Here is a 23,051-nt window from a genome sequence, read left to right on the forward strand (position 1 = left end):
TACGCTTATCTTTGTGAGGTTTTTCAGTTGGTTGTTTTTCCAGACTCTTTTGTGTAGTCTTCCAAAGGCGCTATTTGCCTTGGCGAGTCTGTTGTCTATCTCATTGTTGATCCTTGCATCTGATGAAATGGTGCAGCCGAGATAGGTAAACTGGTTGACCGTTTTGAGTTTTGTGTGCCCGATGGAGATGTGGGGGGGCTGGTAGTCATGGTGGGGAGCTGGCTGATGGAGGACCTCAGTTTTCTTCAGGCTGACTTCCAGGCCAAACATTTTGGCAGTTTCCGCAAAGCAGGACGTCAAGCGCTGAAGAGCTGGCTCTGAATGGGCAACTAAAGCGGCATCATCTGCAAAGAGTAGTTCACGGACAAGTTTCTCTTGTGTCTTGGTGTGAGCTTGCAGGCGCCTCTGGATTACACATCAGCTAACACAATAGGTTTCCCTGTTGTGTACACCCTCTTGACTAGGCTTGTTTTCATATGCTTTGTCAGCAATCAGGATTTGCATGGATGTATGCCTTTATCTTCATTGCTTTGATGTTGCGCTCTCAGATCAAATTGACCCTTGTGTCCAGCCTGAAAGGATTATTTGTGCCATTTGTAACAATGACAGTCCACGTTTCCTGCTCCACTCTGTTAATGCTTGACTGTTCAGTGTCTGTTGGTTTCTAATCTTCCTCCACTACAATCCCAAAGAAAAGTGTCAAGAGCAGTTTCTTCTATAGTGTGTTCAGTGTGCACACTCTCACTTCTGTTTTGTTTCCCTCTGGAAAAGCATTGCTTTGCATAATGATTCTTCCATTTGCACTTACTACAGGTATTTCCAAAGGCTGGACATTGCTTTGTTTCATGTTGAGTGCCATATCGTTTGCACTTGAAAGTCTCTCCATCTTTGTTGTTTCCTATATCTCATTTTTTGTTCATGTGTGTGGACAAACACTGGCTATGGCTATGCTTTTGTTTTCACTGGCTTTTGCATTATCACCAAACTTTTTCACGTGTGACAGTGCTAGTTCACCGGTGTTGCATATCTTCACAGCTGCAGCTAAGGTAAGCTTTATCTCTCACAGCAACCATTCTCTCATTTTCTTATCAAAAATCTCAAACACAATTTGATCACAGATCTTTGAATCTTGCAGCGATCCAAAATTCCATGTTCTTGCTTTTAATTTAATTCATTTAAAAACTATCAAAGCTCTCAAAATGTATCAAAATGCATACTTCATGAAGGTTTTATTTTTCTTTGGTGAACAGCATTCATCAAAAATCTTGATAATCTTGTCAAACCTGCCCTGGTCTTCTGCCTTGGCAAAATAAATATATTGAAAACCGTTAATACTTGAAATCTCTCCATGGTAAGTAGCAGTGCAATCTTCCATGCATCAGGTTTGCTATTGAATCCAATAGGTTGCAGGTACAGTATGAATCTTTGTTTGAACAACCTCTACTTGTGGTTGACATTTCCAGTGTAATTTACAGTGTCCGGAAAATTCACACTTTCCATTTCTCTGCAGCTAATTATGAATGCATAATCCTAGTACTGAGTGATATTTCTTTTACTGTAATAAAGCACACAAAGACAAGACCTTGTGGAGGCATCCATTTTGAATCTACCCAAGATGCAACAGCTTGTCTCCTGACTCCCCCAATGGCCAGGATTAGCACTAGCACTTGTACTAACACTATCAGTACAATATCCTTGCTGGCAATTTTGCTAGTGCTTTTCCAGGGGGTTTAAACTAGATTGGTAGGGGAATGGGAACCAGAGTGTTAGAGTAGATAGCGAGGTGGAGGAGGATAAATATCATGCAAGGACTGCATGTATAAGCAGAAATCAAAGGTTTGTACATGATAGAAATGTTCTCAGGTGTATTTATTTCAATACAAGGAGTATTTTCAGAAAGGCAGACGTTTAGGGTGTGAATAGGCACGTAATATTATGATATTATTGCAATTGTTGAGACTTGGTCGCAGAAGGGGCAGGACTGGCAGCTCATTGTTCTGGGGTTGTGTTGTTTCAGACATGATAGAGGGAATGGGATGAAAGGGGGAGGGATGGCATTGCTAGTCAAGGAAAATATCACAGCTGTGCTTAAACAGGACAGCCCAAAGGGCTCATCTACTTAAACCATATGGTTGGAGCTGAGAACACCTTTCTTACATCGGTCTGCCATGTCTACAGATTTGCACCTCCAATTCCCTCTGACAATTGGGCAGTCTACAATAAATACAAGTGTGATCTCATCTTTCCCATTCCTCAGCTCCAACCATATGGCCTCTGTGGAAGGGCCCTCTTGGTTGTCCTGTCTATGCACAGCTGTGATATATTCCCTGATTAGCAATTCCACTCCTTCCCCTTTCATCCCTCCCCCTCTATCTTATCTGAATCAATAGAACCCCAGATAATGTCAAGGTAAACCCAAAGGGTTTCTATAAGCATGTTAAGAGAAAAAGAATGTTAAAGGACAAAACTGGTCCCCTTGAAGATTGGAGTGAATGTCCATATGTGAAGCCTCACGAGATGGTGGAAGATCTTAAACATTTTTTTTTTACATCAGTATTTTCTCAAGAAACTGGCCTAGGAAAGGAAACAAGCAGTAGTGTCATCGGACATACAGAGATTAAAGAGGAGGAGGAGGAGGAGCTTGATGCCTTACAGCAAATAAAGGTAGATAAATCCCCTGGGCCTGACATTATATTCTCTTGGTCCTTGAGGGAGACAAATGTGGAAATTTCAGGGCCCCTGGCAGAAATATTTAAGACATCCTTATTCACAGGTGAGATGCTGGAGGATTGGAGGGTCGCTCACGTAGTTCCATTGTTCCAAAAAGGCTCCAAACGTAAACCAGTATATTACAGGCCAGTGAGTCTGACATCAGTAGTAGGTAAATTATTGGAGGGTTTTCTGAGAGATTGGATTTACAAGTATTTGGACAGCTAAGGGCTGATTAAGGGTAGTCAGCATGGCTTTGCATGTGGTAGGTCATGTTTAACAAACTTTTTAGAGATTTTCAATGAAGTTACCATTAAAGTAGATTAAGAAAAAGCTGAGAATGTTGTCTACATGGCCTTTGACAAGGTCCCACATGGGAGGTTAGTTCAGAAAGTTCACACACTAGGTATCCATGGAGATGCTGCAAACTGAATTTGAAATTGGCTGAATGGGAGAAGACAGAGAGTGGTCGTGGACGATTGCTTCTCAGACTGGAAGCCTGTGATTAGTCGTTTACCTCAGGAATCAGTGCTGGCACCGTTGTTGTTTATTGTCAATATCAATGATCTGGATGATAATGTGGGAAATTGGTGTGGTGAATGTCTGCCAAGCTGCCTGTCTCCCCTCTGGTGAGCCTTGCTGTACTAACGTTGGTTGTGCATTATCTCTGCTGTTGAGGACACGCCCCTTGGGTATAACTGTATATGCATCTATTGTCTTTCATTATTGTACCATAAGTTTCTGCTAATAAAAGTCATGATTATTGTTTGACCCCCATCGTCTTTGTCTACTTCATCAACTGGCACTTCAATTGGATCGCAAGTTTGCTGATAACACTAAGGTTGGAGGTGTTTTGGACAGCGAGGAAGGCTTTCAAAACTTGCAGAGGGATCTGGACCAACTGAAAAATGGTCCCGGAAATGGCTGATAGAATTTAATTCAGACAAGTGCGAATGTTGCATTTTGAAAGGACAAACCAAGGTAGGACATGGACAGCAAATGGCAGGGCAATGAGGAGTGTGGAAGAACAAAGCAATCTGGGAATACAGATACATAAATCCCTGAAACTGGTGTCACAGGTGTTTCATCTTGTATTCATATATGTGAGTTCTCAGAAAACACACAGATGAAGGAAAAGGTTCTTTTCTTTAAAGTTGTTGTAAACTGCACCACTAGGCCATGAGGCTGCAAGTCTCTATTACAGCTCTGCGTACTGTGTGTCAGCCCCCTGCTGGCAACCAAGTCTAATCAAACAGCAAAGCATTGCTAGTTGCATGCGACCATGATCACTCTCATTAGAACAGGTAGACAGGATTGTAAAGAAAGCTTTCGGCATCTTGGCCTTCATAAATCAAAGTATTGAGTATAGGAGTTAGGCTGTTATGGTGAGATTATACAAGACATTGGTGAAAACAAATTTGGAGTATTGTGTGCAGTTTGGTCTCCTAACTACAGGAAGGAGATCAGCAAGATTGATGGAGTGCAGAGAAGATTTACTAGGATGTTGCTGGATCTTCAGGAATTGAGCTACAGGGAAAGATTAAACTGGCTAGGACTTTATTCCTTGGAGTGTAGAAGAATGAGGGGAGATTTGATAGACGTTTACAAACTTATGAGGGGTATAGACAGAGTAAATTAGATTAGGCACTTTCCACATAGTTAGGAGAGATAAATACAAGAGGTCGTGGCTTTAGGTTGAAAGGGGAAAGGTTTAGAATCATCTTCACTGAGAGTGGTAAGAGTGTGAAATGAGCTGCTATTGTAAATGTGGGCTCACTCAAGTTTTAAAATTAAACTGGATAGATACATGGGTGGGAGGGGTCTGAAGGGTTATGGAATGGGTGCAGGTCAGTGGGACTAGCAGAATGATGTTTTGGCACAAAATAGAAGGGCTGAATGGCCAGTTTTCTGTGCTGTAGTTCTAATACATGGAAAATCAAAATCTACTTTCACAACTTTGTTTCCTGCAGCTCTCTGCTATCTCTCTCTCTCTCTAGAGATTTGTTTCTCCAATTCTGGCTGACTATTGGGCAGTCTATAATACAACCCCATAAGTGTGGTCATACCTTTCCTGTTTCCCAGCTCCAACCATATAGCTTCAGTAGATGAGCCCTCTGGTCTGTCCTGCCTGAGCACAGCTGTAATATTTCCCCTGACGAGCAATGACACTCCTCTCCTCTTCCCACCACCCCCCCCCCTGACCATTCTATTGCATCTAAAGCAACAAAAGCCCACAACATTGAGCTGTCAGTCCCACCCCTACTGCAACCAAGTTTCACGCGGCCACAATGTCATAATTCCACATACCAATCCATACTCCAAGCTCATCTACTTTCCCACAATATTCTTTGCACTTTAATGGTGGATAAGTTTTCCAGACCAGATGGATTGCACCCTCGGATTCTGAAAAAAGTAGTTGGTAGAAATTGTGGAGGCATCACTAATAATCTTTCAGGAATCAATACATTCTGGTATGTTCCTGGAGGACTGGAAAAATGGTAAATATCACCACACTATTCAGCAGCAGAAAGGAAATTATAGACTGGCTAGCCTGACATCAGTGGTTGGGAAGATGTTGGAGTGCTTGGAGGCACATGACAAGATAGGCCAAAGCCAGCATGGTTTCCTTAATAGTTAATATTACTTGACAAACCTATTAAAATTCTTTGAAGTGATAAGCAGGCTACATAAAGGAGGTGCCGTGGATCTTGTTTATTTGGCTTTTCAAAAGGCCTTTGACAAGGTGCCATACATAAGGCTTCTTAACAAATTCAGACCCCATGGTATCACAGAAAACATACTAGCATGGGTAGACCATTGCCTGATTGGCAGGAAGCAGAGAGTCAGAATGCAGGGATCTTATTCCGGTTAGCTGCCAGTTGCTTGTAATGTCCCACAGGGGTTGGTGTTGGGACCGCTTCTTTTTATGCTGTACGTTCATGATTTGGATTAAGGAATGAATGGCTTTGTAGCCAAGTTTGCAGATGATACGAAGATAAATGGAAGAGCAGATAGTGTAGAGGAAACAAAGAGGCTGCAGAAGAACTTGGAAGAAGGGAATGACCAGAGAAGTGCCAATTGAAATACAATTTTGGTCAGTGTATGCTGAGGCACTTTGATGGACAAAACAAACAAGCAGACTTTGTTCTAAATGTGGAGAAAATTGAAAATACCCAGATGGGAAGGGACCTGGGAGTCCTTGTACAGGATAGCTTGGTGTTGCTAAAGGCGGCAAATGCAATGCGGGCATTCATTTCAAGAGGAATAGAATACAAGAGCAGGGAAGTGATGTTGAGATTTTATAATTGCAGGCAATTTTGGGCTCCACATTTTAGAAAGGATGTGCTGATATTGGAGAGGGTTCAGAGGAGGTTCATTTGGATGATTCTGTGAATGGAAGGGTGAATATATGAGGAGAATTTGATAGCTCTTGGTCTGTACTCATTGTAATTTAGGAGAATGAGGATGGATCTTATTGAAATATTTTAAATGTTGATAGGCAGAAACAGAGTGGATGCAGAAAGGCTGATACCCTGGGAGGGACAGTCTAGGACAAGATGGGACAATTTCAGGATTGAAGGGCATCTGTTTAGAACAGAGATGCAGCTGAATTTCTTTAGCCAGAGGGCGGTAAAATCTGTGAAATTTATTGCCAGAGGCAGTTGAAGAGGCCAAGTCATTGGGTGTATTTAAGGCAGAGATTGGTGCCCTGTCTAATCCAGAACGTATCAAAGGTTATGGGAAGGTCAGGCAGTGGGCCTGAGTGGCAAAATAGATCAGCTCATGATTGATGGTCTGAATATTTCTGCTACTATGTCGTATGCTTTTATGGTCTTATGATGGTCAGGTGTTCATTTATTGCAAGTTAACTTTTTCGATTCACCAGGTGGCAGGACAATGAATTGTACTAAGATGTTGGACAAGGTTAAAATTACTCATGAAAAGGTAAGCACGCAAACAGTATATTAAATTCCTTTAACTTTAATCATCCATGGAAACTGCTGAGAATCAAATTTGTCACTACAAATTGTAATGTTATAGATTAGTTTGTTTAATTAATGATGATTAGAAAAAGAATGTGATTTTTTTTCCAAAAGATTCAGCACTTAACACAAATAATAAATATGTTTGGGTTTTAGGTTAGTGTGGCTATTATTTTGAAAGAAAATAACTCACAGCTATCAGGAAATAATTATATACAAAGTATGAATAAAGCTTTCTTAATTACACAGAAACATTCTGTTGCCCTAATTATACCAGTGATTTTATTTGCAAGCCATTTAGTGATAGTTTTAAAGCAATGAAGTAAACCTTGCTTCGGATTAACTGGTAAACAAATGTTACGATCATCATGCCAAGAAATTTATTTAGGAAAATAAGTTATTTCCTAATACAGTATTTTCAATATGTTAAACCATGTACATAAGAAATAGGAGAATAGGGGGGATGCCATCAGGCCCATCAAGCCTGCTCCACCAATCACTAAGGCCATGACTGATCTGGCCATGGACTCAGCTCTACCTACCTGCCTGTTCCCATAACCCTTAAATATTTTTCTATAAGTTTTGAGATATAGTACAATAACTTCAGCCCATAAGTCCGTGCTGCCCAATTACACCCAATTAACGTACAAGCCCCAGTATGTTTTGAAGGGTGGGTGGAAACCAGAGCCCCCAGAGGAAATCCACGCAGACGCAAGGAGAATGTAGAAAATCCTTACAGGCAGTGCGGGATCCCGATCGCTGGCGCTGTAACAGTGTTGCGCTAACTGTGCTGCCCTTGTTTTTCAAAGCATTTAATGGGATGGCATCTACTGCTTCATTGCGCAGAGAATTGAACAGATTTACTACACACTGGGAGAGGCAGTTCTTGCTCATCTGTCTTAAATTGACTCCCCTGAATCTTAACGCTATGGCTTCTAGTTCTAGTCTCCCCTATCAGTGAAAACAAGCATCCTATCCTATCTATTCCTTTCATAATTCTATGTTTCCATCAGATTCCCACACATCCTTCCTCTAATGAATACAATTTGTATACCAGATTTTAATTTTGAGAGACTGCATAATAACAGGCCCTTCCATCCCATGAGCCCATGCCACTCACGTGACCAATACTGACCCTCTACCTCTTTAGAACATTGAAGGAAACCTGGGCACCCTGAGAAATAGATTTCACTTAATGGAGCACAAATCAAAATAGTGTTGGTGAGCCATCTATCGTGAGGCGAAATGCATGCTCAACAATGATAGGTTTAAAAAAACAGGAGTGATTCGATATAATCTGAAGTAGGGACAGAAAATGCAGGAAAGGCTCAGCAGGACAGACAGCATCTGAGGAGAGAACCTGGGTTGACATATTACTCTGTAACTGTTTAACTGTTATTTTGATGCCCTGGTGTCAAATGATATAATACTTTACTTACTACAGTTATTTCTGGGTGTCAAACCTCCCCGAAGGCCTCCTGATATGTTTGCCAGCTCAGCTCATGGTACAAGTCTGCATTCATGCAATGATACAATCCAATCTTACAGTAGGCACAAAAATGCTTGTGATCACATCAAATGGTGCGATTTTTATAGAGACTGAATAATCAATCCAAAGTAATGCTTGCTTCGTGCCAGAGAGAAGGTGGTAACCTTCAAATACAGCAGATCTGACTGAAATATTTTCCATTGGCTCCCAACCAGACATAAAAATTCATCGCCCAATATATTTGTTTAATCAATTAAATTACAAAATGCTGAAACTGCAGCCAGTATTTTAGAACTCTTGTAATATTTTCTGTTCCTTGTAAAAGTTCTTTAGCTGATGGTGTGACACAGAAATATAGATATTTTCCAAGGTCTATAATAATTATATTTCAAATTTAAATTTAGACATACAGCACGGCCAACGAGCCCGTGCCACTCAAATTACACCCAATTGACCTACAAGCCCCAAACGTTTTATCATCCAACTGCTGCAAAATGTATGAAAACCTTTTTATAATCAACAGTGCAACCTTATATTCAGCAGTATTTCATTTGTTCCATTTTTCAATGCAAAATCTTAAATATTAAAATTATATACTAATTTTTACTTTTATCTTTAAGTGTGAATACTCATCAAACAAGACAGCACAAGCTTCCATTTTATTCAGTTGTTAAAAAGCAGCAATTATATGATTTCTTTGAACAAAAAAAGGGTTTGTGGGCATTCACAAATATTACAGTCCGTTTACTTTTTCCTTCTGATGTATTTTCTTTTTTGATTCATGCTGTTATGAATGTTTGAGTACATCTCCCAGCAAGTAGTAATAGGCTTGATTGACTGGGTGAGAAGTGTGGGGGTGGGCAGTGATGCCATTGAGTGAGATGGTGGGTGGTGCTGCTGGGGAGAAGGGAAGAGCAGAGATTATGTAATCATAAATCGAGGGAGGAAAAGACAACACAGCCACTAATGCTTGAAATACCATCCCTCATCAGATCTTTGTGTTCATTCCACTTATCTGGCTGATCTCCCACAATGTCTGACTCTCCTGTTTTACAAACATAGGTCTTATTCCAGCCTTGACCATTTTCAATGCTTCCACCTCCATAGTGTTCTGAGCCAGGAAAATTTGAAATCTGTCACAGAGTCATCTATTATCTGAAATCCCATAATCCTCTGAGCTACTAACCTATCAATCCTCCTCGTTTTACTAAATTACTTTTTATGGATGGCACGGTTAGCGCAGTGCCCTTATAGCATCAGTGATTGGGATCACAGTTCAAATATCTCCCTGTCTGTAAAGAGTTTATATGTTCTCTCCACGTCTGCATGGGTTTTCCCAAGGAGCTCTTTTTTTTTCCAACTGTTTGAAAAATACTGGGGATGTAGGTTACTTGGGTGTAAATTGGGAGTCACAGACTCAAGGGCTGAAAGGGCCAGCCTGTTACCGTGCAGTATGTCTAAATTTAAATTTAAAATGTACAACTTGAAAGGTAAATTGTGACAGATTAGATCACATTTTATATTGTATATAGATATGTTTTTGAGGGAGATTGATTGTGGGGGTAGTAAAGGTCACAAACACTATACAAAACAGATCTCATTTAAAATGCCAGAGCTCTGCTCAAGCCAGACAGTCCAGGCTCCAAGTGCCTTTGCAAAAACTTTGAAGAATGCCTATAAGAGACTGTCTGGTGCAGTTTGCTGTTCTAAGAAGGTCATGTGGTTTTGCAAGCAGATGGAGAGAAGACCAAACAGGCTTTTTTCTAAGAGAGAGAGAGAGAGAGAGAGGTGGTTTCTGCAGTCATCACAAGATAGCAGCTTGTTAAAACCCCATTTTGAAGATGGGCTGTGAGTTCTGAGTTCAGCATTTTGAAAACCCTTATGGTCCATACAAGAGGAAATGGGTGGCTAGAGTGTTTCACCTGAAATAAGGGAAACAAAAGGAACTCTGTGGTGACCGACAGAAAAAGAGGTTATAATTTAGAAAACCCTGATGGGGCAAGTTTCTTAGGCAAGACACTGAAGTGGCTTATCGGAAGGAATCAGTTTGTGTGTATCCAATGAGCAACAAATCTCTCTTGAAACCAACAAGAACCTTCCATTTAAGCACCATAGCTTGATAAAAATTCATAAATGTTATATTCTGTGCACAGTATAAGAATTGCCTGATTCAAGTGAGTTTGGACTGTGAATCAAAGAACTTTTCTGAACTTTGTACACATTACATGCATGTGCGTTTAAAATTAGAAGGGGGTTGTTAGGTTAAGTTAACAGTAATAAAAGTTAAAGTTTGGACCTACTTTTATGTTTTAAATAAAATTAAAAGCTACTTTTGTTCAAGTAATCATTTGCCTTTGTGCATTTCTATTGCTGCTGAGTTTTGAGGCCTGTAACAAAACAATTCCTGGCAAAGGGCTTAGGCCCAAAACATTGGTTACCTTTTACTTCCTATAGTTGCTGCATGACCTGCTGAGCTTCTTCATCAAGTTAATGTATTATACTCAACTTGATGACCATGAAGAAGGCAACCGTGAAGAAGGTACACCAGTGCCATTACATTTTAAGGAGCCTGAGGATATTTGGCATGTCGGCAAATGCTCCATCACAACTTCTAATGTGGAAAATGTACCGACTAGTAATATCAGAGCTTTGTTTGGGAACACAGAAAGGTACAGAAAGTAGCACACATAGCCAGGTCCTCCACAAGTTCTGACATCCCATTCTTTGAATGGATCTACTGTGTGTGAGAGGCACTGCCTCAGGAAGGCAGCCAACATCATAAAGAACTCCCATCTCTCTGGTCACAACCTCTTCTCACTTTTATCTTTGGGCAGAAATTACAGAAATCTGAAGACCAGTTCAAGAACAGTTTCTTCCCACAGCTCTCAGGCTCTTAAATCTCTCCTCGTTACACTAATAAGGGACTGCTCCAACACCACAAAAGGTCTGTGTGAACTATTGCGAGGTGGCTCTATGTGTAGTAGGATGACTGTGAATATTTATTATCTATCGTTTTTGTGCTTCCTGCCCCTTTTAGTTCAATTTAGTATAAGATTGTTAGAAAGTTATCTGTTCAGCTGCAGGAAGTAAGAATGTTGATGAAAACTGTACCATGTACATATGACAATAAATTCATTACATATTATTCCTCGCAATATAATCCTTCATAGCAGAAATGAATCTATTAAACCTTTGTTGAACTCCCTTCAGTGAGGAGATTCCAGAACAATTTGCACTTTTTCATGAAGACCATTCTGTTGGGAATGATTGGCAGAGAGTTTAACTAACACCTCATGAAAATGGATAAACGTCACATTAAAGTGGGCACAACGTCATTCTTCTAGATCCAAGAGACTGCAGATGCTGGAAACTGGAGAAAAAAAAAAATCTGCTGGAGGAAACTCAGAAGGTCGAGAAGGATCAGTGGGAGAACAAGACTTGTCGACGTTTCATACTTATACTTTGATTTCAATATAAATTTTTTATTAATTTCTGGAACTATTTCTAAAAATTCTTCAGTAAAGGTAATTCCTTAATACTTGAAAGGAGAGAATTGATGACTTGAAACATATTTTTCAAAATTTACCACTCAAGCTAGCTGACAACTTTGAGCAGGTTATTTTATATTATCATATAGGTAAAGACATTCAGATGCAACATTAAAGCTGGGTCCCAGCTCTCTGGTCAGTCACTGAGCTGGCCTCTGCTAATTGTCATATCTGCTGACAATATTCTTTTCAACAATAATAAATCAAAAAGCTTTATAATATTTTTGGACTTTCAAACACTGAAAAAATTCTGCTGGGAAAAATAAATGGCATCACGATTTAACGAAACTTGCAGTCAAACACAAAGTTTATATTTAGTAATTCAAGCTTTAGCCCTGGAATAAATCAACGCCATCACTGAAATCGATTTTTCAGTCATTTATCTCATACTCTGCAGTACCATAATAAATGTTCTTCAACTGCCATGCATTTAGAATGTGCTGGAACAGTGAACAGTTTACGCAAGTTCTTAAATTCTTCTTTATCCAACTATAGAGAAGGTTCACGAGAAAGTTGACAGGATGTCAGGGTTTGAGTTACAGAGAAAGGTTGAGCAGCCTGGGGCTTTTTTTCTCTGGAGCGTAGAAGATTGAGAGGGGATTTGATGGAGGTGTTCAAGATTTTAAAAGCGACAGAGAGAATCAACATGGATAGGCTTTTTCAATTAAGAGTGGGGGATATTCAAACCAGAGGCCATGGTTTGAGATTGCAGGGGGAAAATTATAAGGGAAATTTCTTCATGCAAAGGGTGGTTGGGACGTGGAATAAGCTTCCGGCAGAGGTGGCCGAAGCAAGGACATTATTTACATTTAAGGAAAGATTGGATAATTACATGGAGGGGAGAGGATTGGAGGGGTATGGACCAGGTGCTGGTCAGTGGGACTAGGAGGGTGGGGATTTGTTCCTGCATGGATTAGTATGGCCAAACTGGCTTGTTCTGTGCTGTATATGGTTATATAGTTATAGGGACATAAATTGATGGCCACATTAATTTAATACATGAAAATTGGAGAAGTATTTTATTTACAAATAAAAATTGCCAGTATTCTACAAATTAGTGCTGGTACTCATTCATACAAGAAATAATTTGAGTAAAAATTAAGTTCAATTTCAAGTTTATTATCACATTTACCAAGATGCAAGTTGTTTTGCGAGCAGACCTTTCACAACAAGAAAGGCACAGTACAAAGGTATGGAGTTACAGGGAGACATCAGTTGGTATGGAGAGAAGGCAGCATAGTTTTACTGTTTGAAGGTTTATTCAGGAGTCTGATAAAAGTGGGAAAGAAACTCTTCTTAAATCTCATGGTGAGTGACCTCATACTCATGAATCTTCTTGAGGGGGGGAGGTGGGGTGGAGGGTGGTGAAGAGACTGCCCCAAAAGATGTTGAAATTACTGCAGAAATAAACTGGAAAGTCTGTTTCCATTGGGTTTCTACTGGTATAAGCAAAGTTGCAACTCCTGCAGAAACTTTATTATAGAACCAGTGTTACTCTTCACATTTGGAAGATGTTTCTTCTTTGTTCTTAACGATGCAGAAGCAGGGAGGAGTCTCGTGATGGAGTAGTGGCCGGTAAGAGAATACCAGCCCTCTCCAGAAAAGAAGAAAAAAAGTAAAGAAAAAGCAAAGCCCCAGATACTGAAATCACAATAAATAAAATATAAAGGTGTGGAGAAAATGGCACCTAAGAAACAAAAACCAAAAACAACGGGAAGCAAAGAGGAAGGAAAGATGCCGGAAGAGAAAGGTGAAGGCCTTACCTGCACAAAAAAGCAGGGACCCGCCGTGGAAAGAGGAGCCCGCTACCCGAGATTAGTGGATACCCCTGCAGGGTCGCGACCCACTGACCGCGGGACTGGAAAAATGGCTCATTGAGCCAAACAGAGGTGCGCAACTGCGTATGCATGAGGAATCACTCATGCGCAATGCGCATGACGAGGCACAGTACGGGAGGGGGGGGACCAGCTGTGGAATGAAAGGCCACAACACAAACAGCTGAGAGATGCCCGACAGCAGGGGTCCCAGCTGGAAGATAGAGAAAGCAATGGGAAAGGGGGGGGTGGGTGAGAAAGAAAAAAGGAAGCAAGAAACACAATAGATAACCAGCCCAGAAGAAGAGGACAACATCAAGAAACCATGGGAAAAAAAAACAACAAACTGAGACAAGCAGCTCAACAAGAAAGTCAGAAGAGACACAGATACATAGAAGACACAAACCCAAGAGCAGACACAGAAGAAGAATAATAAGACCAAGCTCTACACAGAGGAATAGGAGGTAAAATGAATGGAAAGTACATAGATAAAAAATTTTTTCAAGAACAAATGAGAGCATTAAAAGAATGGCTGACACTAGAATTTAGTGAAATGAAAAGAAAAATGAAAAGTACAGAAGAAAAAGTGAGTAGAATAGAGCTGGTCATAACAGATGTAGGGAAAAGATTAGAAAATGTGGAAGAACGTGTAATGGCGGTAGAAATGCAAGTGAATGACTTAAAAAGAAAATTGGAAGAAAGTGACAAAAAAAGTTAAAGAAACAAGAGTTGTTAGCTCAGAAGAAGAATATAATGGAAAACTATAGTAGGTGAAACAATATAAAGATAGTGGGCCTTAAAGAAGATGAAGAAGGCAAAGATATAAAATAATTTATAAAAGAATGGATCCCCAGGGTCCTGGGAATGCCAGAAATGCAGGAAGGAATGGAAATAGAAAGGGCACACAGAACATTAGCCCTGAAACCACAGTCACAGCAGAAACCAAGATCCGTTTTAGTAAAATCACTGAGATACACGACAAGAGAAAATATATTGGAGAAGGCAATGAATAAAATTAGAGAAGACAAGAAAACCACTGGAATACAAAGGTCAAAAAAAAATTTCTACCCAGACAAAAGTTTTGAACTCCTAAAGAAGAGGAAGGAGTTTAATGCAGCAAAATCGATCCTATGGAAAAAAGGCTATAAATTTATGTTAAGATATCCAGCGGTGCTTAAAATAGTTATCTCGGGACAGCAAAACAGACTGTTCTTGGATCCGGAGAAAGCACGAGAATTTGCAGAACACCTGCAAGACAAAAAGAGAGATGAAGAGCTGTAACAAGAACAAAGAATGACGACAAACTACATATAAAGATGTAAAAATAATGTATAAGTAAGAACTAAAGGAGGGAAGTAAAGGGAAGTAAAGGAGAAGGGGGGAAGAGGAGGGGTTAAAAAATAAATAAAAATAAAAAAAATAAAACAAAAAGAAGAAAAGAGGGGGAGCTTTGTTTTAATGTGAAGATAAAAGTCTTTTCTGGAGGGGTTTGGGTGGGAGAGAACAAAAGTCACTGCAAAATCAGTTGACATTTGCGAACGGGTTCGCAGTCCAAATGGAGAGGGGAGTTGTGGTTACCCAGCAAGGGACAAGGGGCAACTCAGGGAGGGGGGGGGGACACACTTCGGGTTAAGGGAATTTTAGATGTGGGAGATGTTGAAGTATTTTATGTTTTAGAAGTGTTGTCATACAGTGCATTAAAAAAAAATGAATCAGAAATGAAAATGGGGAAAAGGGGAAAGGTGGTGGTGAGGAAGCGGAAATGAGATGTAAACAAAATATCAAATGGCCATGTTGAACAATATGACTATAAATATTAACAGAATACATAGCCAAATCAAAAGGAAGAAGCTATTAAATTTACTGAAAAAAGAAAAAAAATAGATATAGCATTCGTGCAGGAAACGCACGAATGCAACATAACAAATTAAAGAGAGACTGGGTAGGGCACGTAATGGCAGCATCATATAACTCAAAAGCCAGAGGTGCAGCTATATTAATCAATAAAAATGTACCAATCAAAATAGAGGAGGAAATAATAGATCCACCAGGGAGATACGTAATGATAAAATGTCAGATATATTCAGAACTCTGGAATTTGGTCAATATATATGCAGTTAATGAAGAGGATCAAAAGTTTATGCAAGATATATTTTTGAAGATTGTAGATACGCAGGGGAATATATTGATAGGAGGGGACTTTAACCTTAATTTGGATTCAAAGATGGATAAAACTAGACAGAAGACTAGCAGAAAGAACAAAGTAGCCAAATTTATGGTTAAATCAATGCAGAAAATGCAACTTTTGGATATATGGAGGATACAACACCCAAAGGAGAAGGAATACTCATATTATTCAAGTAGACATAAAACATACTCAAGGATTGACCTGTTTCTGTTGTCAGCCTATATCCAAGGGAGAGTTAGGAAAATGGAATATAAAGCTAGTTTGTTATCTGATCACTCACCCCTGTTATTAGCAATAGAACTGGAGGACATCCCACCAAGAACATATAGATGGAGATTAAACTCCAAGCTAATTAAAAGACAGGATTTTAGAGAATTTATTGAGTGCCAAATTAAAATGTACTTTGAAATAAATACGGAATCAGTGAAAGACAAATTTATATTATGGGATGCAATGAAAGCCTTCATCAGAGGGCAGATAATAAGTTATGTAACTAAGATGAAAAAGGACTACAATCAGGAAATAGAACAGCTGGAAAGGGAAATAGTAAGTACAGAAAAAGAACTAGCAACAAGGGAAGATACAATAAAAAGAAGAGAATTTGCGGACAAAAAAATAAAATACGAAACACTACAAACATATAAGGTGGAGAAGAGCATAATGAAAATAAAGCAGAAGTATTACGAGCTAGGAGAAAAAATGCACAAAATATTAGCCTGGCAACTTAAAACAGAACAAGCTAAAAGAATGGTATTGGCATCAAGAAAAAAGAACAAACAAATTACTTATAACCCAACAGAGATCAATGAAAACTTCAAGGAATTCTACGAGCAATTTATACCGAACTGAGAATAAAGGGAAAGAAGACAAAATAGATGAGTTTCTAGCTAAAATTGAACTACTGAAATTGTAAGAAGAAGAAATTGATAAAACCATTTAAAATAGAAGAAATACAAGATATATTAAAAAAGCTACCGAACAATAAAACGCCTGGGGAGGACGGACTCCCAAAAGAATTCTATAAAACATTTAAGAGTTACTAATTCCTCCTCTCCTGGAAATAATGAACCAGACAGAAGAAACACAAAACTTGTCAGATTAATGTAAAATAGCAATAATTATAGTAATACCAAAGACGGGGAAAGATCCACTAACAAAAGCATCGTATAGACCAATATCGCTACTTAACTCAGATTATAAGATAATAGCTAAACTATTAGCAAACAGATTGGCTGACTGTGTACCAAAAATAGTAAAACTAGATCAAACTGGATTTATTAAGAAAAGACGAACAACGGAAAATGTCTGTAAGTTCATTAACTTAATCCATGCAGTACAAGGAAATAAGACGCTAACAGTGGCGGTTGCTTTAGACGCAGAGAAAGCCTTTGACAGTGTAGAATGGAATTATTTATTCAAAGTACTATAGAGGTTCAACCTACCAGAGAAATATATTAATTGGATTAATGGTCCAATGGCGAAGGTGACAGTAAATGGATATATATCGAACCAATTTAAATTAAGCAGGTCAACTAGGCAGGGATATCCACTATCTCCCTCGCTGTTCACTTTAGCAATAGAACCATTAGCAGAACTGATAAGAACAAGAAATAAAATAAAAGTGATAAAGATAAAAGAGAAGGAATATAAAATCAGTCTATTTGCAGTTGACGTCATACTTTTTACCCCCTCCATAAATCTTCGTCCGCGAAGCCAAGCCAAAGAAGAGATACTTAACAGAACCAGAAATACCAATAAAAGAATTACCTAAGAAATTGAAGGAATATGGATAAATATCGGGGTACAAGATCAACGCAAATAAAAGTGAAGCGATGCCAATGAATAATGCGGATTTCACAAAGTTTAAAAAAGAATCACTATTTAAATGGCAAACACAAGCAATCCAATACCTAGGTATTAGACTAGATAATAATCTAGGCCATCTATACAAATTAAACTCTCAGCCATTAATGAAGAAATTACAAAATGACTTAGAACATTGGAAAGATTTACCATTAACACTGATAGGAAGGGTAAATTGCATTAAAATGAATATCTTCCCAAGGATACAATACCTATTTCAATTTTTACCAATTCCCTTAACAGAGAAATTCTTCAATGAACTAAAGAAAATAATGAAGAAATTCTTATGGAAAGGGGGGAAACTGAGGACAGCGCTAGATAAATTGACAGAATGGTACAAACAAGGTGGTTTGCAGGTACCAAACTTTAAAAATTATTATAGAGCAGCACAATTAAGATATCTATCAGATTTTTATCAAAGGAAAAAACCAGATTGGACCAGGATGGAGCTAGATAAAATAGGGGAGAAGGTACCAGAACCTATACTTTATAAGTGGGATGAAAAACTGGTGCAATATAGAAGTTCACCAGCACTGCACCATCTGCTCAACATTTGGAAGAAGATACATGTAGAAAGAAAAAAAGCAAATTACCAACTATTGACGCAAAATCAACTAATCCCTTTCACGATAGATAACCTTTCCTTTAGAGAATGGGAGAGAAAAGGGATTAAAAGAATAGAAAATTGTTTTTTGGGAGATAATTTATTATCATTTGAACAAATGAAGTACAAATATGGAATAACTCATGGTACAATGTTTGCATACCACCAACTGAAAACCAACTTAAAGGACAAATTGGGAAGCAGACTGAGATTACCAGAAGGAAGCAGCTTTGAATATGTGATTACAGACACAATGATAATTAAAAGATTTATAATGAGCTATAAACCCAAACAAAAGTGGGAACAGGATCTAAACATTAAGATAAAAAAATGAAATATGGGGAAAGCTATGCTCCGGAACTATGAGAAATACAATAAACATGAGGTTTCGCATGATACAATATAATTAGTTACACAGGTTATACACCACGCCCCAAAAGTTAAATAAATGGTACCCAACAGTATCAGATAAATGTTTTCACTGTAAGAAGGAAACGGGAACAACAGTACATGCAATTTGGGCATGTGAGAAAGTGGAAAAGTTTTGGGAAGATCTAAATCAGGTATTAAATAAAATCACATAAAGCAACATACCAAAAAATCCAGAGATCTTTCTTCTAAGTAATATAAGAAGTAAATAATTAGGCTTCAAACTGGATGAAGCGAAGCGCAAAAAAGATTTATTATGATAGCCTTAACTGTGCAAAAAAGTGTATAATGTCAACTTGGAAATCAGAAGGGAGCCTGACAGTACAGCAATGGTACATTAAATGAATAAATGTATTCCAATGGAAAAAATAACATATAATTTTAAAAAATAAAGTCACATTATTTGAACAAATTTGGGAACCGTACATGGAACACAACAGAGAAGGCCTACCAGATGAAATCAGCTGTAACTGAAGGGAGCTTGGCAGTCTCGTAGAGAAGAGATGAATGTGCAGCATCACCGTTTCAGAATTATTAAGTTGGCCTTCTGAGCTCCGAAGGTAACGCATCATTTGTCCAACTACTGTTCTGCACCACTTGTATCCACTTGGCATTAGGGGTTCTTGTCCATTTGCTCTGAGCCTGTGAATTTGATTATTCCTTGTGGGCAGACAGCATATGTACTGCTTTTCAGTCAGAGGGGGATAACCCATTGAATTTATGTGCTGGAGGAGCAGTGAATTCTTCAGATCGGATTCTGATCACATATGCTGCCAGAGCCACAGCAATACAGTGATCACGATTTTAAAGCAGATGTCTAACCAAACTTTGCTGATTTGCAAATTGCCACTTAGCAGGGAATCTAATTGCAAGAGCTTCCTGGTTGATTTTAAGCAGCGCCAAGTAGCATATTGCCTTGCCACTTATTCTTACACCCTAGATTTGTATACTTACATCCAATCCAGGAAAGACAGGAGGCTAATTAGCACAGACTCCTGAGAGATCTCCAAGCCAAGGGTTACTGTCGGGGAGCAATCAGAATTGCAGGTTATCAGGATGCATTGATTATAGAGCAACAAAACAGAGCTAGACCTCTGCAACAAATGAAAGTGCAGTGTTATCTATTTTCAGATGTTCACGATATATAATCAAGGTCAGTGTAGCCTTGGAGATGGTTCTGTTTAGCACCTTACCAAGTCTGAAAGATGGTAAACGCACAGATTAATCAGACATAAGTTTGAACATGTGTTCAAAATAGCGGGAACTCTCATAGTTCTTCTTTGGCTTGGCTTCGCAGACGAAGATTTATGGAGGGGTAATGTCCACGTCAACTGCAGGCTCGTTTGTGGCTGACAGGTCCGATGCGGGACAGACAGACACGGTTGCAGCGGTTGCAAGGGAAAATTGGTTGGTTGGGGTTGGGTGTTGGGTTTTTTCTCCTTTGTCTTTTGTCAGTGAGATGGGCTCTGCAGTCTTCCTCAAAGGAGGTTGCTGTCCGCCGAACTGTGAGGCGCCAAGATGCACAGTTTGAGGCGATATCAGCCCACTGGCGGTGATCAATGTGGCAGGCACCAAGAGATTTCTTTAGGCAGTCCTTGTACATGTTAAAGTCAATACAAATAACCTGATTTTAAAATAAAATTTCAATGGTAATAAGAAGTGATTCATGCAGATCTCCTAAAAATAACAAATGCTCATTCATTATGGATCTGTCTGGCTTACAGATCACTTGCACAATTAAGAAATCTTCAGAAACTGGTGGCACAAAAAATTTCTGATGCACCCAACACAATTGATTAATTTCTGATGTTTCTTTTTGCAGGTTATGCCTACCAATTGATGCATAAACAAGAGAATGCAGAGGTATGTAGGAATAAACTCCAGTTCCATTAGTTTTATGTTATTTTGATAGGTGCAGCCAAATTAATTAAAAGTATTCTTTTTTGCCATAATGGTAAAAGATTGAGTGTCCCACATTGTAGACAGAGTGAAGAAAAAATAATTTCAAAATTCAAGGTTTTGCATCATTTTTGCAAACCTTTGCAGCCTTGTTTCTGCTCCGTAAATGGTTATATGGTCATATCTGCAATTTAATGTAAATTATAATTTCACTATATATATATATATCTTTCTTTCTTTTTTTCTTCTTTGGCTTGGCTTCGCGGATGAAGATTTTTATATATATATATATATATATATATACACATATATATTTAATGCACACTATAGCCTATTGGGTGAGTGTTCACTGTTCTCAGGATCAGCATGTTAAGAAAACTTCATGGAAGAACACCACTTACACCATCAATTATTTTGCTGCTTGTTTGGGATTTCATTAGTGTATGATTATTGACTAAAGGAGTCAAACAAAAATTTGTGGCTCCATTTCATTAAGTGGTTGAATAACAGAAAAATGTTTCAATATTTTATTGGTTTTTAATCAAATAAATGTTACATAAAACCATAAAATAAGGCATTAATAAATCTGATATAGCAATACAAATGGTACTGAAACCTATGTTACATTAAAAAATAAATAAAAAGCAAACCACTGTACTAATTAACTAAATATCAGTCCCTTCCCTTTGGAGGCTACTGACTAACACAGACAGCCCGCTACTAATAATAAGGAAAAAAGGAAGGTAAACATTGGGATCAAACACCAGAAACTAGTTAATCTTACAAATTTTGAACTTAATTAAGAAAGGAACCCCATAAAGAAACAAAGTTAAGATTAATTTCAGTAGTGGAACATCTCATTTTTTTCCCCAAGTCAGACATGCCATCACGTCGGACAGCCATTGATTATGAGTGGGAGGGACAAGATCTTTCCATCTCATTAATATGGCCCTTATAGTAATAAAGGAAGTGAGAACAACTACATGGGATTGTGAAGTAGGCAATAATAGACCTGTTGGTCCATTTATTCCAAAGTAAGCAATAAAAGGATTTGGAGTCAAATTAATATTAAGAACTAAAAAGGTACAAAATATCCCTTCCCAAAACTTGGAAAGAGAGGGACATAAACAGAATAGATGATACAGTGTACCACCTTCAATTTTGCATTTATCACATTTAGCAGGGAGATTAATATCGAATGTAGCTCATTAGACTTTGGAATAGTAATAATGAATTTCTAGCACCAAGTAGTAAAATAATAAAAAATAAAATTCAAAAACATTTTGCATTTTTAAAAATAATTATTTGCGATGTATGTAATTCCATGCAATAAATTAGATTTTTAGCAATGAAGAGATTGCTTAGCAGCAATTGTGGTTGAGTATGTCTTTAAAACTAAGTTACATTTAGCAAGGTGTAACATTTTCAAGTATATATTTACAGCAAAATTAAATTGTAAAAAATAGAATTGTCATCGATTCAGCAATTTCAAAAATGTTTCCATCTGTGAAAGCTTCAACACCATACCCTCTGGAGAAGGAGTATCACTGACAGCAACTTTTGAAATTCTACATTTCCTTTTCAGACTCCAGATATTGCTGCAAGATACAATATAATTACAGTTAATGCTAACAATTTTTATTAAAATTGCAGATGCAAAATCGAGAACAAAGATTCTGTTTTTGAAAAATTTCCATCCGAGTCCATTAACATAAAAATACTAGTATTGCTTTTTATGGCATAATCAAATTCTAGATTAAGGGCAGAATGGTTAGTGTACTGGTTAGCGCAATGTTGTTCCAGCCAGCCAGCGTGGGTTGGAATCCCACGCTGTTAGGAGTTTGAATGTTCTCCCCTTGTCTGCATGGGTTTCCTCTGGGTGCTCCAATTTCCCACCAGTGTTCAAAATGTATTGGAGTTGTAGGTTAATTAAGTGGAACAGGCTTGTGGGCCAAAAGTGCCTGTTACCATGCTATAAGTATAATTTTTTTTTTAAGTCTTAATTTTGCCTGACAATTCAAGGCAAACAAAAGCTGACAACCCAAAAAATAAAATGATGGGGCAGAATTGATTAAATTTGCACTAAAATAGCATTATGTGGAAGAGCTGTGGCAGTTTCATCCAAGTCTATGGTGGGGTGGCAGGGCTGATTTTATCATGTGTACAATGTTGTGCTGTATCGCAAATACATATATATCATATATCCAAAGCTGCAGGAGAAGTAAAAACTTTAAAACATGATCTTCTGCTATCGCAGAATTGTTATAATGCCTAATCGCATCATGAACAAACATTTCACATCGCAAGATTTGCCTTGGTAGATAAGAATATCATGCATCTCTGACAGACGAGAGACACCATGCACTCTGAGGACTAATCTGTGATTGATCCCCTACCAGATAAAGAAGTTTCCTGTGATGCCAAAGACATCTATGAACATTCCATTACTTCCCTGATGTGTGCCTGAATAGTAGCTCACAGTTGAGTTAACCTTCCCATCAACGCAAGCTCAGTTACTTCTCACA

The 23,051-nt window shown here is 38.4% G+C and overlaps 1 long non-coding RNA gene across 1 annotated transcript in view; it reads right to left on the reverse strand.

Annotated features, from left to right (window-relative positions):
• The window catches only part of LOC138762805 (uncharacterized), a 41,284-nt gene extending 19,163 nt beyond the window's left edge, over positions 1–22,121 (reverse strand). Inside the window, exon 1 of the long non-coding RNA XR_011357159.1 lies at positions 22,054–22,121. This is a non-coding gene — a long non-coding RNA (uncharacterized lncRNA). The remainder of the gene's footprint in view (positions 1–22,053) is intronic.
• Positions 22,122–23,051: the final 930 nt, after the last annotated feature.

The sequence above is a fragment of the Narcine bancroftii genome, chromosome 5 (genome assembly GCF_036971445.1).
Source record: "Narcine bancroftii isolate sNarBan1 chromosome 5, sNarBan1.hap1, whole genome shotgun sequence".
In the NCBI taxonomy this organism is placed as follows: domain Eukaryota; kingdom Metazoa; phylum Chordata; class Chondrichthyes; order Torpediniformes; family Narcinidae; genus Narcine; species Narcine bancroftii.